The following is an 18,135-nucleotide window of genomic DNA, read 5'->3' as shown; positions in this document are numbered from 1 at the left end:
CAGTTGGTTAAGCAACTGCCTTCAGCTCAGGTCATGATCCTGGAGTCCCGGGATCGAGTCCCACATCAGGCTCCCTGCTCTGCGGGGAGTCTGCTTCTCCCTCTGACCCTCTTCCCTCTCGTGCTCTCTATCTCTCATTCTCTCTCTCTCAAATAAATAATAAAATAAAATCTTTAAAAAAAAAAAAGAAAGCCGTAAGTGAGGGGCACCTGGGAGATTCAGTCAGTTAAGGATCCGACTCTTGGTTGACTCTTGGTTTTTGGCTTAGGTCATGATCTCGGGGTGTGGGTTGAGACTCAGGTAGGGCTCCGTGCTCAACCCACAGTCTGCTTGAGATTCTCTCTCCCTCTCCCTTAGCCCCTCCCCTCCTTGCTTACATGCTTGCTCACTCTCTCTCAAATAAATAAATAAATAAATAAATAAATAAATCTTTTTTTTTAAAGAAAGTCATAAGGAAGAGAAAATATATTTACTGTTCTGTACTGTATTTATTAAAAAAAAAATTCTTCCTATAAGTGAACCCGCATAGTTCAAAGCTGCATTGTTCAAGGGTCAACTATATATGCCGGTGGTAGTACTTCCTTCCCAAATTCATTCGTGCAAGTTTGAGTAGGCTTTATCTACATTTATTTCTAAGTGATCGAGAAAGTGTAATGGTAATAGCTCATTTCAGTCTTGTCCTCCCATCAGCTACAACTTCAGCCACGTAGATTCTCCTGAATGACCTGTGTTGTGAAACAACTCTACTTCCACAAGACATCACTGTCACCCCATCACACCTTTTCCCCTTGAGTTCTTCCCCAGAAAGAACCAGGACACCAGCGTTTGTACAGTGTTGTGGCTCTGCCCTTTCATGTGTTCCTCCTTGAAAATGAGCCATTCTTGTTCTGCACACATCCCTGCTCCCAGAGACTTTCAGCAAGAGACTTACAGAACACTGTCCCCTCCACGTCCCTCCTCATCACTTCCTTCCCACATGAGCCATTCTGGCATTGGAGTCTCCTTCCTCTTCCTCAACTGTCATAAACAAAGGCCTCATGCAAATCAATCCCTCATGAAGATCCATCCCTTTAGACTTGTTTGACCTTAAGTCACTAGGAAGGGTATCCCCTCCACATTTCTTCCTTCAAATGACTTTTATGGAGACCTTTATAAATTTCCAGTGAATAGCTTAAAAAAAAAAAAAACCTATACAGGATAAAGGGTAATGATAGGATGTTAAGAAAGAAAAAACACACTAAAGGAAGAGGAACATTACAGTCATTCCTCTTCCTAAACTAGATGAGTAGCAATAGGGTGTACATGTGTGATTATATCTAATACCTGCTTTTATGAATTGCTTCTAGATCACTTTCACTATAAACCTTAACAGTAACAATTCCATCCTTATTTCATAGTTTTATGAATATGTCTAGAGGCCTATTTGAGGAGTACACTTGATAAATCCAGTTAATAGCTAATAACTCTCTAAGACCACTCAATTGCTAAAGAAAGTGGCACATGCTAAGTTTTTATTTGCAGGCACTGAAATAAATTACTACATTTTGATCCCACACAGTTAGAGGTAGGGATTACTAATGATGCTAAGTCCCATTACTAATCTTTTTCTTGCACAATCAGGAAATACATTTTCAACGTCTTGCAAAATATAAGAAACTATGTTAGGTATTTTGATGCATTAAGAAAATAAAAATAAAGTCAGTGACCTGAAGATCACTTACCATCTAGTTTGGGAAGGAAAACATGTACATACAAATAAATATAAGGCCATACACTGTATTCCAAGTTCGTAGATTTGTAAAGCTTCGGAAATGTAGAGTTTTTAAAGAATATGTACTTCATACTTATACAAGAGCATAGACTCCTGATTAGTAACTGTACAGAGATAAATTTTGTGTTCTTGATCTTTTGCAATGAAAATCTCTATGTAGCTTAGCAAAACCAACTAGTTGAGACCTTATTATTGATATATGAATTCCTTCTTTTGAAATAAGAATATGGTTTCTTTGAAATACATTCTTGTTTGTTTGATAGGTGATAAATGCATTTGGCATGATATTCAAAAGGTAAAATATATAAACAGTGAAAAGTAAATTTTAACCTCTTTTTCCTTCTCTAGTTACCAGTCCCCCTCCCCACCCCAGCCAATACTTTTACCAGTTCCTTGTATATCTTTCTGGACAAATATTATACCTTTACAAACTGTACATACATGCTCTGCCTTTTGACATAAATGGCAGCATAGTATACATACTCTTTATTTTATTCACTAAATAACATAACTTATAGTTATGATATTCCATACTAGTCCATGTGAAAGTGGATATACCATAATGCTTTTTTTTTTTTATTTTATTATGTTATGTTAGTCACCATACATTGCATCATTCGTTTTGGATGGAGGGTTCCATGATTCATTGCTTGTGTATAACACCCGGTGCTCCACGCAGAACGTGCCCTCTTTAATACCCATCACCAGGCTAACCCATCCTCCCACCCCCTCCCCTCTAGAACCTCGGTTTGTTTCCCGCAGTCCATCGTCTTATACGTGGAACATGAGGAATAGCAGGGAGGACCATAATGCATTTAATCAGTACCCTATTAAAGAACATGTAGTTATTTTCCAATTTTGCAAGTGCAAGCAATATTTTAGTGAATATCCTTGTACATACATTATTTCACACATGAAGTGGAATTGCTGGATTAAAGGGAGGTGCATTTTAAATTCTGATAGACACAGTCAATTTCCTTCCAGCAATAGATTTCTTCAATGGCAAATCACTTATGAAAATAGCAAACTCGTGGAGCAAGCTGAACATCTGTTTTCTTATGCAAGAACCAAGTGGTTTAAAGCTTTACATTTTAAGGCTATATCTATAACCAGAGTGATAAGGCCAAAATTATTCAAGAGCTATTTCAAATGAAGCATATGTCTTTAAAATTAGCCATAGTCGGACGCCTAGGTGGCTCAGTCGTTAAGCGTCTGCTTTCCGCTCAGGTCACGATCCCGGGGTCCTGGGATCGAGCCCCGCATCGGGCTCCCTGCTCGGCGGGAAGCCTGCTTCTCCCTCTCCCACTGCCCCTGCTTGTGTTCCCTCTCTCGCTGTGTCTCTTTCTGTCAAATAAACAAATAAAATTAAAAAATAAATAAATAAAATAAAATAAAATTAGCCATAGTCCATAGAGTACAATTGTCGGGGAACAAATTTTGAGGACAAATTTGGGTGCCTTTGTTTTTAACTAGCATTAAGTTCATAAGCAGGGTAAATTTGGAAATTTTCTGTCAGTGGGATCAACAAATATGGTCTAATCATTTTTCTGAATATTTCCCCCAGTGTTTTATTCTTTTACATCAACAAACAATATTTGACAAATATTTATTGAATATCTATTATGAGTCAGGTACTGTTAGATACTGAGCATGACAGTGAATATGACATGGCCTCTGACTTCTATTAGAAAAGCCTCATACAGAGAGAACAACATGTTAAAAAAAAAAAAGGCAGTCAAGTGGTACAGATGTGTTAACAAGGACCAGTGGATATACGAAGAAAAATATCAATTGTATCTGAGGAAGAAGAAAAGACTTCATAGAGGAGATAGCACGTGACCTGAGTTTGACAAGTTGATGTTCAACGTGCACACGGAAGATGGGGCTGACATGAGGAAGCAGACACCAGGAGGATGAAAACATTTGTCATAGTCCATGAAAAAAATTCAGAATAGTCACAGAGATAGACGTAAGTAAACACACAAACACATGTATGTGTGTATATACAAAATATATATTATATCACATATAGGATATATATATAATACACCATGTATTATATACATCGTATATATTTATACTTATATATAAAACTGTGGAAGGGTAAGGGATAAAACCATGGATTACTAGGGAGGGTAAGGGATAAAACCATGGATTGGGGAGGGCAAGGGAAGAACCAGAAAAGGAATGCATCTTGAGACAAGGTTGGAAGGGAAGTCAAAGACTAGATCCTGAAAAAGCTCTGTATGATATATTAAGATATTTTGACTTTGTATCTCCTAAGACCAAGCAGTGCACCACTGCCCATACTGATAACGCTAAATCTGTTACAGTTTCACATTCCATGAACAATTCAGCTCTGGGGTGGCTGAGGGTGCAGGAAAACTCCCAACCAGACAAGTCCCTCTGAACAAGTAATCTCATCCATTTACACAAGGATACATATAATTTTCTATGTGTGCCATGATAAAGGGAAAGGTAAAGACAAATGGGCAGGTAATAGGCTACTTAAGCTCCTAAATCACATGCAGTTTGGAAAGATCACTAGGAAGTGCATAAAAGATAAAGAAGGTTTAAAGGCCAAGTACTGAGTTGAGAATTGATAATAAAAAGGTACAATTAATTTCTCCCAGGAGGTAAAAGGATGGCACCCACATTTTGGCTTCATTGACCAAGAGAATAATAATGCCTTTTGCTGAGTTTAAGGGCAAAAGATGAGAAAGAGCTTTTGCAAGAAGGATGAGTTGAACATTAGAGTAGTCCTTGAATGTCAAATACCAGAGGGACACATTAGTTACACATGAGATGCCCATAGAGATATCGAATGTGAACATTGGCTATATGTGTCCTTAAAATCAAGTATTAGAAACTGTAGATACTGCAATTATCCTGTTCCCATTAGAAACTGCCCTAACTGTGAATAACAACTATGTGGAAAGTGGCTTAAACAAGATTGAGAATTTCTGGCCATGTAGCTTGACCAATCTGGAGTTGGATATTCCAGACTTGATGCTTTAGCTCCAGGGTAAGATCAATGACCCAGACACCCTAAGAGTTTCCAATGCACTATGTTTTCTGGTGGTTTCCCACTTTAAAGTCACCACAAGGTCATAAAACGGCTGCTGTAGTCCTAGCCAAAACATCCACATTCCAGAGAGGAAGAAGGAGAAAAAGGAAAGGACAAAAGGCCAGTTGAGTTTAGTCATTCTGTTACGATTTCCCAGAGACATTAAACTTGCCTCCAGAATGAAGCTGGACCCTTTGGGGTGACTGAAGTCTAGAGAGCCTGGAGAAAGAAGGTATCCCCACGGGAAGAAGCCTTTGTATGTACAGAAAGGCAACTTGCAAAAAATAAGGTTTCACATACACCCCCGTCCCCCACCCCCCACCCCGCACCGGGCTTTCATTTGCATCTGATCAGCTAGTCATGCATTTGTTCACTTCCTCATAATGGACTGTGCCCAAACACATTTCTAGATGCTGGGAGCATGAAGAAGTGCATCAATCAAAATAAAATAGTAAGTATTGAAAATAGTTTCAAGTATATCTGAATCATAAAGTTTGTACTAGTGGTTATCCTTATTTATTAATGCCTTTCTATACGCTCAGCATACCATAAGAAAGGAGAAGCACTGTGATGTAACTAATATAGATCTTGAGTTTTTTACAAGTACAAATTTTGGTTGAAGGAAAGGAGATAAAAGACCAAGGGCCTGAGCTCTTTTTTGGATCACCACATGTCAACGGTGTTAATCTCCGCAGCTATGGTCATGGCCAAATGGTTGTGCTACCTCCCAGATTAGAGGTTCTTTCCAGCTGACAACTAAGAATTTATGTCAACATAAGGGGTGTCAGTGAGATGAAAAACAAAACTAGAACATTCTATGCTGTCTTGGTGTTGCGTGAGGACCTTTTAATTCTAGCAAAAGTTGCAGTGCATTTGTGGTGTTTGCTGGTAAACTTGCCTCGTAAACCAGTGTTGGTTTGTACTCTGGCATTCTCACTGCCAAATGTTAGTACAACAACAACACTGGCTAACTATTGCATTTCCTTCCAGAAAAACCATTCGATAGTCCTTGTCTAAGGAATGGCCCATTCAATAAAAATCATTGCAATCATGACTATTATATGAACAGATCAACTTCTGACATTTCTGCCTTTAAAAACATCATACCCACCAATCACCCTACTCCTTTTAACGGTTTTCCTTTTGTGACTCAGACGTTTCCTTTTCAATTACCATCCTATTTTCCTTTTAATTAACACTTAGTGGAAAATGCTATGACAATGTTATGAAAATAATCCCACACAAAACCTTTAAGAATTTTATTTTCCATTAGCCTCCATTGTGAGAGTTGTTTTCATGTCTTCTGAAAGGCACATTTAATCGACCAAGAATCACAGTAGTTTAGGAGATGAGGGGATATTTGTGTGCATTCTCTCAGCTCAGAGACAATACGCCACAGATCTCCCCAAGCTGACCACATCTAGTGAGTAGTTGGGTGCTTCACACCTGATGGCTTTCTTTGGTTTCTTAATAACAACGATTGCATTTTTCAAGTGATAAATATTCTTGGCAGCTCAGGTAACTTTTCAGATTTTTTTTCTACTTTTGGCAGGACTTGTATCATCTTTTTTGGGTTTATCTGTTCTTCCTGCCTTCTATTTTCTTCCCTGCTTCCGACAGCTAAGAAATATAGAATATGTCTTTTACTTTCATTCTCAAACTTTCAGGCCTTCACAAAAAGTAGAGAAAAATGTCTGAAGTTAATGAAAGGCAATTTTTCCTTCACCCACTGGAGAAATTGAAAATATGACCTTTCGAAAAGACATATACAGAGACAGCTTAAAGTCTGATAAAATCTATGTCAAATTAAGTGACCCCCCCCCATCCCATAATTGCTCTTCAGGTGGTTGAGCTCCATCAGGATTACTCAGGACCCAGACTAGCTTGAGCAATTTACAAATACTTTCTCCCTTTTCCCTGTGAATTACCCCTTAGTTTTGGCCCCATTACTTCTCCCTGTCATTTTCCAGCTTTCACCCATTTGCAGACTAAATTACTCGTCAGACATGAGGAACCTTGAACACCAATTTCATGCACAGAAAGTGGAAACGAAGAAGCTCAGAGCAATGTCTCTTTTACTTGAAAAGAGCATCTTTATTTCTGTGCCAAGAAGAAAATACGTGCCCTGTTCTGGGTTTATGTCTCACTAATAATTTAATCTGCACTTAGTCTCATTTTTAAATTGTAAAATAGGGATAAATAATCATTTTAGAGTGGTTTCGAGATTGGAGAAAGGTCCTTTTATATGATCAATAAAAGAGGTTATAGTAGGAATAATAAGATGAAGCAAATGACTGTCTAGCACTTTCAGCAACATAAAGGGCTTTCACATGCAGGTTTCATATTATATATTTTTTAATTTGCCTTCACAACAATCTCAATAATTAGATAGCTAGTAGATACCACAGATACGGGAAGTCAGAAAATTCAAGTGATTTGATCAAAGGTCACACACTTTGAAGGAATCAAAACCTTGACTAAAACAAGGACATCTGATTTCACTCCCCAGACTGTCTATGCATTCAAAATAAAATAAAATTTGACTAAATCTGTTTATCTTCATTCATAAAATACTATTGTTCTGATCACTGAAAAATAGACTCTAAAAATGAGAAAAGTCTTATATTCCAGTCTTTCACTCTATCCATAAATCTTTTTCACAACATATCAAATCCTCTGAATTCTTCTTAAATGCCAGTGTCAGAGAGCATCCCACCTTTTATATGGCAGCCTGTTTCACTGTTTGAGTTATCCTATCTTTCGTGGAACCAATTTTTTCTACCCCTCATCTTCAAAGCCCCGATGCCATTTGCCCTCTCTATGTAGGGCATTCTGCCTGGCATTTGGTTACATTCTTCAGATGGATCTTTCACCCTAGCCTTCCAGATAACTACTGTATGATGGCTCTGCATATATTTTAAAATAGGTTTTCTCTCTGTTCTGTCTTCTCTTAGGTAAATTCCCCCAAATCCTGATATGAGACATTTACCTGCTTCCTCTCTAGCCTTGGCATCTGTTTTTTGAACATTTCCTAATTGTCAAAAGAGCATCCAGGGGCACCTGGCTGGCTCAGTCGGTTAAGCGGCTGCCTTCGGCTCAGGTCATAATCCCAGGGTCCTGGGATCGAGCCCCGCATCGGGCTCCCTGCTCGGCGGGGAGCCTGCTTCTCCTCTCCCTCTGCCTGCCTCTCTGCCTACTTGTTCTCTCTCTGTATCTCTCTGCCAAATAAATAAATAAAACCTTTAAAAAAAAAAAAGAGCATCCAGTTGAAACGCCAGCTCTCTTCTCTAGAAGACATTGGAAGAGTCACTTAGATATTTAAAACCTCAACCACCCTCTCCTGCCCTCCATGAAGGGATAAGAAAACCAAAGCCCAGACGGCTAAGTAATTTGTCTAAGGACACAAAGTTTGTGGCCCAGGACTCCTCAATCATATGCAGTAATATTATTCTATTATCATCATGATACTAATGATTCTCCCTTCTTAGATCTGCAAATATGAAATGCTGAAAAGTCACTGGGATGTTAAAACAGTCACCGAAAGAATGTTCTCAGTTGATTCTGCACTAAATTGGTCATTTGGTGTACCTTTTTCTTGGGGTTAACCCCTGAAAAATGTCAGGGCTCCCACAGAAGCAATCTTTGCACTTTCACGGAAAATCACCCCCTAGACCATTATAGTCTACATTATAGGTCAAATGATATCATGCATTCTACCTCCAGCAAAAATTACTTGCAAGACTATAGTTGAATCTCTGTTGCTGACCTTCTGAATGATTTAAGGAATATCTTAGATGTCTCCCAGTTACTAAAATTAGCCTACCTGGGGTACTAGAAAAAAGAATATTATATACTTACAGTGTATTTCTAAGATCTTGGTACAAGGAAGTATTAGATATACAAATATTTATTAACTGGTATAATTGAGGAATAGGTTGTTTTGATTATTCCTCAAGGTTTCCGGCTGAGCATTCATCTCCTCACGAAATAAAATGGCTGGGGCAATGCAAAGATTCGCCACAGAAAGTCTCCTTTATGTGTGTATAATTGCATGGTTGTTTTTTTTTTTTTAAGACTTTATTTATTTGACAGAGAGAGACACAGCGAGAGAGGGAACACAAGGAGGGGGAGTGGGAGAGGGCGAAGCAGGCTTCCCGCCGAGCAGGGAGCCCGATGCGGGGCTCGATCCCAGGATCCTAAGATCATGACCTGAGCGGAAGGCAGACGCTTAACGACTGAGCCACCCAGGCGCCCCTACATGGTTTTATTTTTAAACAATGTGTTTTAAAACAGGTGGTTACCAGAGGGGAGGAGAGTGGGGGGTCGGGTGAAATACGTGAAGGGGATTAAGAGTATACTTGTCTTGATGAACACCGAGGAATATATGGAATTGTTGGACCACGATATTGTACACCGGAAACTAATGCAACACTATCTATTAACTACACTGGAATTACAATTAAAAAAATAAATATGGTAATTCTACAGACTAAAATCTGACAGCAAGATAACCAATAACAATATTAATACATTTTAAAAGTTTAAGTAGGCACACAGGAAAAATAAATCCTCTAAATTTTACATAAGTAGAAAGCTTAAAGAATGAATAGTAATAATATCAAAATTTAAAAATCAGAAAAATAAGAGGTCTGAGGTGTTTCTGAGAAATACCAGAAGCTTAAAAAGTATTTGTGATGGTCATAATTAAAATGCTATAGACTGTCCATCCATCCCTGCTTTAACGTCTTAGAGGCTATGATTAATATGCTTATATAATTAAAGCTAACTTCTAAAAATCTTTATTCCCTATGGATTAAGATCACTGAAGTCTCTAAAAACAGATTTCTTCTTCTTTTTTATTGTAACAATAATACATATTCAACTTGGAAAACTGGGGGAAGCATATCCACAAAAATTAAAATTATTAACTCTGTTACTCAAATGAGATCAGTGAGAATTCTGCCATTTATCCATTTAGCCTTTATATATGCCTAGATGTAAATATGAAATATTTGGGTCATATGATATATGACATATATATAGTGTAACTTTTTTTTCACTTTTGAAAATACCATAAAGACTTCTCCCTACTTTTTAGTATTCTTCAAAAATGACTTTACTAAAAATACTGTTGAGACATTATTATGGATATATCAAAATGTGTTTAGCTCCCCTATGATGCATTGTTTCCATTTATTGTAATTCAACTTCTTTCTGGTAAACAATATTGTGTATACATGTAATGTATGTTTTATATACATATATACACATACATATGGGAGCATAAGATAGAGCTATCTTAAAGTTTCTTGGTGCATATTACTAAAACACCTTACAGAATTTAATGATTTATACTCCCACCAGACAAATATGGAATGCCTGTATTTTTTTAACTTGTTCTAACTTGCACCTATCATTATTATTATTAAGAGTACTGTGGTAAACAGGAGAATAGTCCCCCAAAGATGTCTTTGTCCACATCTCCAAAACCTGTGAATATGTTCCCTTACATGGCCAGAGGGACTCTGCAGATGCGATTAAGATGTGAGATGGGGTGATCATCCTGGATTGTCCTAGTGGGCTCAGTATGGTCACCAGTATCGTTATAAGAGGGAGACAGCCTCAAGGAATCAGAGTAGGCATTGTGACAGCAGAGGGAGAGAAGATGTGGTGACCAAAGCAGAGGACAGACAGGGAGAGATAAAGATGTGGCACTGTTGGCCTTGAAGATGGAGGGAGGAGCCACAAGCCAAAAAAAAAAAAAAAAAAACGCAGGTAGTCTTTGAAAAGCTCAAAAGGCCAGGAAATAGATTGAAATAGATTCTTCCCTAGAATTCTTAGGATACAGGAACACAGCCCTTCTGATCTCCGAACTGTAAGATAATACATCTGTGTTGTAAATTAGTGGTAATTTGTTACAACAGCAATAGAAATTAACACAGCTGCTGTCATTGATTGTGGTTATTGTTAAATTATTGCAGGTCATCTTTTAGACTATAAATACATTGTCTTTTTTACTTTTACTTTCATGAACATAAAAAATGCTTGACAGTACCCAGAGACCATCTGTTGATACCCACGTTAATAAAATCATAGGTCTTAATCAGTGGAAGAAGTAGGTTTCATTTACATCCTTGAAGACGTGTAGACTCAAAGACCATTAGCTCTCCAGGGGAGTTTAGAGACCATGTAGTCCCACAAAAACTAAGTCTTTTTACTCAGGAGGAATACTTCAAATTTTTGAAGAAGCGATGAACATTTAGGTGACAGATTTATTTCACTTAACTTTAATTCAAATTCATAATGAGAATCACAGTCGCCTGCTATGTAGACATGAAAGCAGAGATCATCAAAGGACCTCCCAACAATACGACAAGTAGGAAAACCAGTCAGAACCTAGGAAGAAGTCACACCAAATAATTGATTGGGGAAGGCAACAACAAGTTCTTGCTAGGCTTTCCTCATGAAACAGAAGCTGGGTCCAGTCCCTATTTTACAGATATTGTGTGTTGTAACCAGACGCCGCTTTGGAATCAATCAGTAGCCTGCAATGCCCTGCACCAGCTTCTTTTAGGACCTTGTCAAAATGAGAATGACACCCTACTTTGAACAGGCCCAGTTTAATTGGCTTTTTTAAATAAACAATGAGATGGAAGATTCTGGACACCAAAGAATGGAATTCTGTTAAAATGACTGTCAACCTATACCCTTCAATACTTACTCTTGTTCAAAATAACATTCCACCCTTGGCCAGCGAGTCTTCTGTTCTCAAATTTTTGAGCAGATACCAAGTAAACATGTTAGTCCAGGTTTTCTGAGAAGCAAACATCAAGATGGGAATAAATGTGCAAGGATTGTAATATGAGAAATGCCCATGTGAATGGAATAAAGAAGAAGTTGGAGAAGCCTAGGAAAGATTGAGATGAAAGTCTGACTTCAAACGAAGGAGAGAGCCCATTTTCTCTAGCCAGCCAGAGATGCCATGCTCTGGAAATAGGAATACCTGGATTCTAACTACCAACCCCGCGCTACTCTCTAAAAGTTGTGCAAATGTGGACAAGTGAAAATTCTCCAAGACTTAGTTTCTTTGGCAGCTGAACAGAGATACTAATAGTGTTCCCCTGCTATGGCTGTGCTAGTAAATGAAATAATGCATATAATTCTACTCAGTGATTAGCATTAAACTTTCAATAAATCTGGTTATTACTGGGTGGCTCAGTCGGTTAAACATCTGCCTTCGGCTCAGGTCATGATCCCAGGGTCCTGGGATCAAGCCCCATGTCGGGCTCTCTGCTCAGAGGGGAGCCTGATTTTCCCTCTCCCTCTGCCCGCCCCCACCCTGCTCGTTCTCACTCTCTCTGTTAAATAAAAAAATAAAATCTTTTTTTAAAAATCTGGCTATTACAAATATAACTTGATTAGCTCACTTCTCTTCTAGATAAAAGGAAAATGGCTTAAAAACAACATTTCTCTTTTAAGATGCAGCATAGGATAGTGAACAGTGTTATGAAGATATTCAGAAAGTGTGGGCTGTGCCATCCTACAGACCAGAGTTTCAATCACATTTCTGCCCCCTGAAGCTTACTGACATATTGTAAATTAATTAAAATTCCTGAGACTTTCCTCATCTATAAAATAAGGGCAATAATAATATCTATAGCATATAGATATAGTTGTTTGAAGGATTAAATAAGGTAATAAATGTATTCAAAATGCCTACCCAGTGCCTAGCACATACTAAGAACACAGTAAGTTTTAGTTATAATCAACCATTGTTCTCTGTTACATATGATAATTTCATGGCTGATAAGTTAAGTAGAGTCATCAATTCCTAAAGCTAATAACTGCAAATTATTATCCTCAATATTTTCATCATATTTTTAAAAAATGTTTTTTTATAAAATTTCTTTTCATGTTATTTTTCATTATTCACGTACTCAGTGGTCACACTTGTCATCCTTGCCAGGGGATATGCCCATTTCAGAGGATGTGCCCTCAATGTGCCCATTTCAGCAGCTTTGTTTCTTTCTTCTTAGATTTTGCTTCTAAGCTGCTTAAGTGCTTGGTAGCCAGAGATGCAAATTTAACTCAATTGTGAATAAAATAAGAATAAATATATTATGAATGAGAGGCTGAGAGATTTTCCTTGGGCAGAGTATTGAGCTTGATTACCAAGATGTCTTCCAAATGCATTTTAATCTCCAAAGGCCACCTTCCCAAGCCTCTTGACTCTGCAATATTTCCCCATAAGAACTGAGTCTCAAGCAGGTTGCAGTTGCTAACTATAGTCCTGTGCACATAAAAAAAAGATGCCAATAATGGTTGTTAATTGAGTGAAATGGAAATAAGCTGAAACTTAGTAACATTATGGCCAGTCTTCTTTCAGTGTAAAGGTGTTACAGACTAAATTGTCTATAAATGTTCACATTATTTCTATCAATCGTGTCACATATCTGGTCATTCATCCTTAGGAACTTTGATTTTCTATCTTTTACACCAATGAAAAAATGAAAACTTTGCTAGTCCTGTGGCAATCCTCTGTGAGGATCCATTCCTGTGTCTGATTAGACAAGTATTGGTATATGAGCCTGCCTTTAGTCGTGGCAAACATTCAATATCCCTCTGCTTATTTGGTTTTAAAAAGGTTTGTGAAGTGTACATCTGGGTATTCTCAGCACTTCATTTTCCTTCTTTTCCAAGTGGCATTTAATACTAAACAAAAGCTGATCAGGGGTTGAGAATTATCCTTGGCCCCTTGTGTTTCCATGGTTACAGGTCTGTGTTGTTCATCTTCCGAATTCAGCCTCAATGACTTACACTACCTTTGTGACCCATGCTTATTAAATCTTGATTACTATGTTCCATCTGTGTTGGCCTCTTACTTATACACCACAATAGCTTCTAAAGGAGGCAGTCTTCCTACATTGTGATTGAAGCATCTGAACACAAACACCACTTTTTTCAGTATTTCTCACTTCTCATGACACAGTCCACACTAAAATAACTGGCCCCTTTTCAAGTTACGCTTTGAGGAAAGTAACATCTTTTTAACCTCTTTTAACAATGCTATTCCTTCACAATTCTCTCCAATGTATGATTAATCATCCACTTTTCTACCTTCCCATCTAGAAAAACTATTATTTGTTTGTTTGTTTGTTTGTTTGTTTGTTTGTTTGTTTGTTTTATGGCCAGAGTAAGGAACAGATTAATGTAATCTAGAAAACATTGAAGCAGTGCTACTCAATTAATAGAACATTATAACACTAGTTAACAGAATCTATTTTGAAAATGAAAATATCATTCAATTCATTCAGGAGTGCCTGCTGCCCTTTGTAAGTAGATTTTAGAAATCTTAGATGAGACTATATGTAGAATAGAGAAAACTGAATTATCAAAGGAAGGTAATTAATAAGTGGTCTATGTCAGAATTAGGCATAGCTGCATGTACCAAGAGTAATAAAAATAATAATGATGTCTTTAGTAAAAGAGAAGTTTATTTTTCTCATAAAAGGATTCTAAAAGGCTTTTGGCTTTCGGCTCGGGGAGGCAAAGGTGCAACTTTCTTCGGTTGTCCCGAATTCGGGTTCATCCGACACCAGCCACCTCCGCCATGCCGCCTAAGTTCGACCCCAACGAGATCAAAGTCGTGTACCTGAGGTGCCCCGGTGGTGAAGTCGGTGCCACGTCTGCCCTGGCCCCGAAGATAGGCCTGCTGGGTCTGTCTCCAAAAAAGGTTGGTGATGACATCGCCAAGGCAACCAGTGATTGGAAGGGTCTAAGGATTACGGTGAAACTGACCATTCAGAACAGACAGACCCAGATTGAAGTGGTACCTTCTGCCTCTGCCCTGATTATCAAAGCCCTCAAGGAACCACCAAGAGACAGAAAGAAGCAGAAAAACATTAAGCACAGTGGAAATATCACTTTTGATGAGATTGTCAATATTGCCCGACAGATGTGACACCGATCTTTAGCCAGAGAACTCTCTGGAACCATTAAAGAGATCCTGGGGACTGTCCAGTCTGTGGGCTGCAATGTAGATGGCCGCCACCCTCATGACATCATAGATGACATCAACAGTGGTGCGCTGGAATGCCCGGCTAGTTAACTACAAAGAAAAATGTTTCAATAAAGGATCGTTTGACAACCAGTGGGGGGGGGGGGGGAAGGATTCTAAAAGTAGGTAGTCCCTGGAAGGAATAGCAGCTCTGTGGTCATGGGGACCCAGGCTTCTTGCACCTTACTGTCTCAGGATCTTTAGCAGGCTGATTCACAATCCAGTATGGTTGCTAGAGCTCTACTGCTGTACCTACATTCCAGGAAACAAGATGGAGAAAGGGGAGGACTCTCTGAAACTCTACCCATCATATGTGCTTATATCTCTTTGGCCAAAGCTTAGTTATATGGTCGCCTATAATGCAAAGGAGTCTGAGAAATGTAGTCTCCTAAATGGGCTACCAGGTGACCACCTAAAAATCAAGATTCTGTCACTACAGAAAAGGAAAATGGATATTGTGAACAACTGGTAGTCTCTATCACAAGTTCCAAAAAATACAACATAAAGATTATAAAGGATGCCATGAATAATATGCACTACAGACAAAATCATATTTAAATAACTGCTGTAGCACTGGAAAGAAAACTGTTTAACATATTTCTTCATTTTAAGGACTATTTGACAAATTAAATTTTAATCTCTTCCCCTTCTTTTTTTTTAAGATTTTATTTATTTATTTGAGAGAGAGAGAATGAGAGATAGAGAGCACGAGAGGGAAGAGGGTCAGGGGGGAGAAGCAGACCCCCTGCTGAGCAGGGAGCCCGATGCGGGACTCGATCCCAGGACTCCAGGAGCATGACCTGAGCCGAAGGCAGTCGCTTAGCCAACTGAGCCACCCAGGCGCCCTGTCTTCCCCCTTCTTATCTCACAGTATCATCTTTATCTTCTATATGCAATTTAATAATAAAGATAATTGACATTTATTGACCAAACTAAGTGCTAGGCAATGAGCTACATTTTAAAACCCTCAAGCCAAACTTTTGAGGTGTTTATAATTTATTTCCACTTTATAGAAAACAAATTTGAGGAGGTAAGTAATTTGACCAAAGTCATAGAACTATGAAGTGGTGAAGCCAAGACTCTAACTCACTCAAGTTGACCAGGGAATTCTGTTCCCCTATACTATAGCACTATTCACTTACTGTAATTAGCATTTGTCTCTTATGCTACTTCTACATACAATTTGTACCTCCCTTACTTTCTGCTTTTTATATCCAATTACCATTTTCTACTCATTTTCTAAACTAGCACTAGATAAATAACCTAGCTTTTCTACTAAGAAGCAATTTAGGGTTAGTTAGTGTGTTCATTATCCTATATTGCTTAATAGAGTCCTTTGCATAAAAGTAGGTGCTCATTAAATAATTAGGGGCAACATATAAGATGGCTGGAAGAAGGTAATGGGTAATATACTGGTGAATGGCTTCAGGTGAATGATGGAGGAAGAAATAGACCATAATGCATGGGCTGGATGCCTGGGTGTTGCAGTCAGTTAAGTGCCTGACTCTTGATTTTGGCTCAGGTGGTGATCTCAGGGTCATGACATGGAGCCCTGCAGGGGACTCCACGCTCAGTGCAGAGTCTGTTTACAGTTTCTCTCTCCCTTTCCTTCTGCCCCTCTCCCCTGCTCTCTCTCTCTCTCTCTCTCTAAAATAAATAAATAAATCTCTTTAAAAAATAAAGTGTGGTCAGAAAAAGCAGAAATGCCAGGTGAGTCTACACCATTCAGTTTTGCATTAAAAGATTAGAGATTAAATAAAGGTTACAAGGCTTAGCAGGATTTTGTGCAATTTGGTTCTCATTGTTTGGGTTTTGTTTGTTTTGATTTTAACATCTGGGAATGCTGAGAATGTCTGAGGTATAAAAAGTCTCAGGAACTAAGGAGAAAGATAATGTTTGTAAAGGAGAGGACAAAATGTAAATGTAACCCCAGAGGAAGTGGGATGAGATGAGGCGGTAAATGAAGAGCAGAGCCTCAGCAAAGACAGTGAAGTCCATTTTCCTGAACTGTATGGAAAGATGGAGGCACAGGAACAACAATTAACGTCCTTTACAACAACCTGAGGTCAGGCACTATTGCTAGTGGAGGAATTGAGGAGAGGAGAGGAAGTAGAGATGAAAAGGAATAAAAGAGGGAAAATGTTGGCGTCCAGCCAAGAAGTGACCCATGAACTAGACATGGGAGGTCAGGCACAGGAAAGTCATCAAGGGACATCATTACAGATGGGCAAGTGAGGATGGCAGCAAGAGCCGTCCTGGAGGAGCTAGTGAAGACGTCATAAGGGGAAAGGGAAGCTACTGACATGAAAAGCAGCCAGCGAAATGGATGAAGACCAAGGAGGCTGAAAACAGGGCCAGGGTATCTGGAGGAGAAGACTGAGGTATGTGAGGGAGATGAGAGGTGAGCAAACTCTTCCTCTGATAAACATTCTCTAGTCAGGTCATCGCATTAGAAGGTCATTTGAAACAATGTGCTACTTTAGCATATGACAAAACAGGAAAAAAAGAACATTCTGTACAGATCTAATCTATGGGGTGTTCAAAACAACAGCATGTTATTTATTATCATATTTCATAATCACAGAGTCATTATACCGAACTGACATTTCTCTCAAGTACTCCTTTTATTTTCCTCACCACCGCTACGTTTAGCTTCTATGATACTCTTTACAAATTTATCTCTTTGGTTAAATGAAGTCTTGAACTGTTCCTTCATGAAATAATGAATAAATCAGAATGTACTCCAGACACAAGGCCACATCGCCACCAGCGGTAACTTTCAGCTGTGGTAATGCAAAGGAGAGATTTCTCCCTGAAGAGATCTCTATGATAGTTTCTATACCATTACAGCATTCGTGTTTAATTATTTACTGAACATGGCATGGATTTCCAATCATTTATCTACCTTTCTTCCTCTGGTCCCCTTTCTGGTAATGAGTAAAGATTTTCAAGAAGTTAGGGATAGCCTTAGAAAAGTTTACAATAACATTAGCAAATTTCAACAAATCATCCAAGAAAATATTCTTTGGGCTCTTACTATGATCCCAACACTGTGTGGGCACTGGGGACACAGTAGTGCACAAAACAAAGTTCCTGCCATCATGCACCTTAATTTCTGATGAAGCAAGCGGACACCAAACAAAAAATTTAGTTTGTGGTATATCAGTTGAGAATAAGTGCCATGAGGAAAAAAAAAAAAAAAAAGGAAAAGATAGGATATGAGGTAGTATTAGAGAGAGG

At 38.5% G+C, this 18,135-nt stretch overlaps 1 pseudogene; it reads left to right on the top strand.

Annotated features, from left to right (window-relative positions):
- Positions 1–14,446: 14,446 nt before the first annotated feature.
- Positions 14,447–14,951, top strand: LOC114210668 (large ribosomal subunit protein uL11 pseudogene; annotated as a pseudogene).
- The last annotated feature ends 3,184 nt before the right edge of the window (positions 14,952–18,135 follow it).

Source organism: Eumetopias jubatus, unplaced genomic scaffold (assembly GCF_037043125.1).
Source record: "Eumetopias jubatus isolate StellerSeaLion01/CBP00866 unplaced genomic scaffold, mEumJub1_p1.0 scaffold_14, whole genome shotgun sequence".
Lineage (NCBI taxonomy): Eukaryota > Metazoa > Chordata > Mammalia > Carnivora > Otariidae > Eumetopias > Eumetopias jubatus.
Note: the sequence above shows the minus strand (reverse complement) of the source record. Positions and strands in the feature narration are given on the sequence as shown.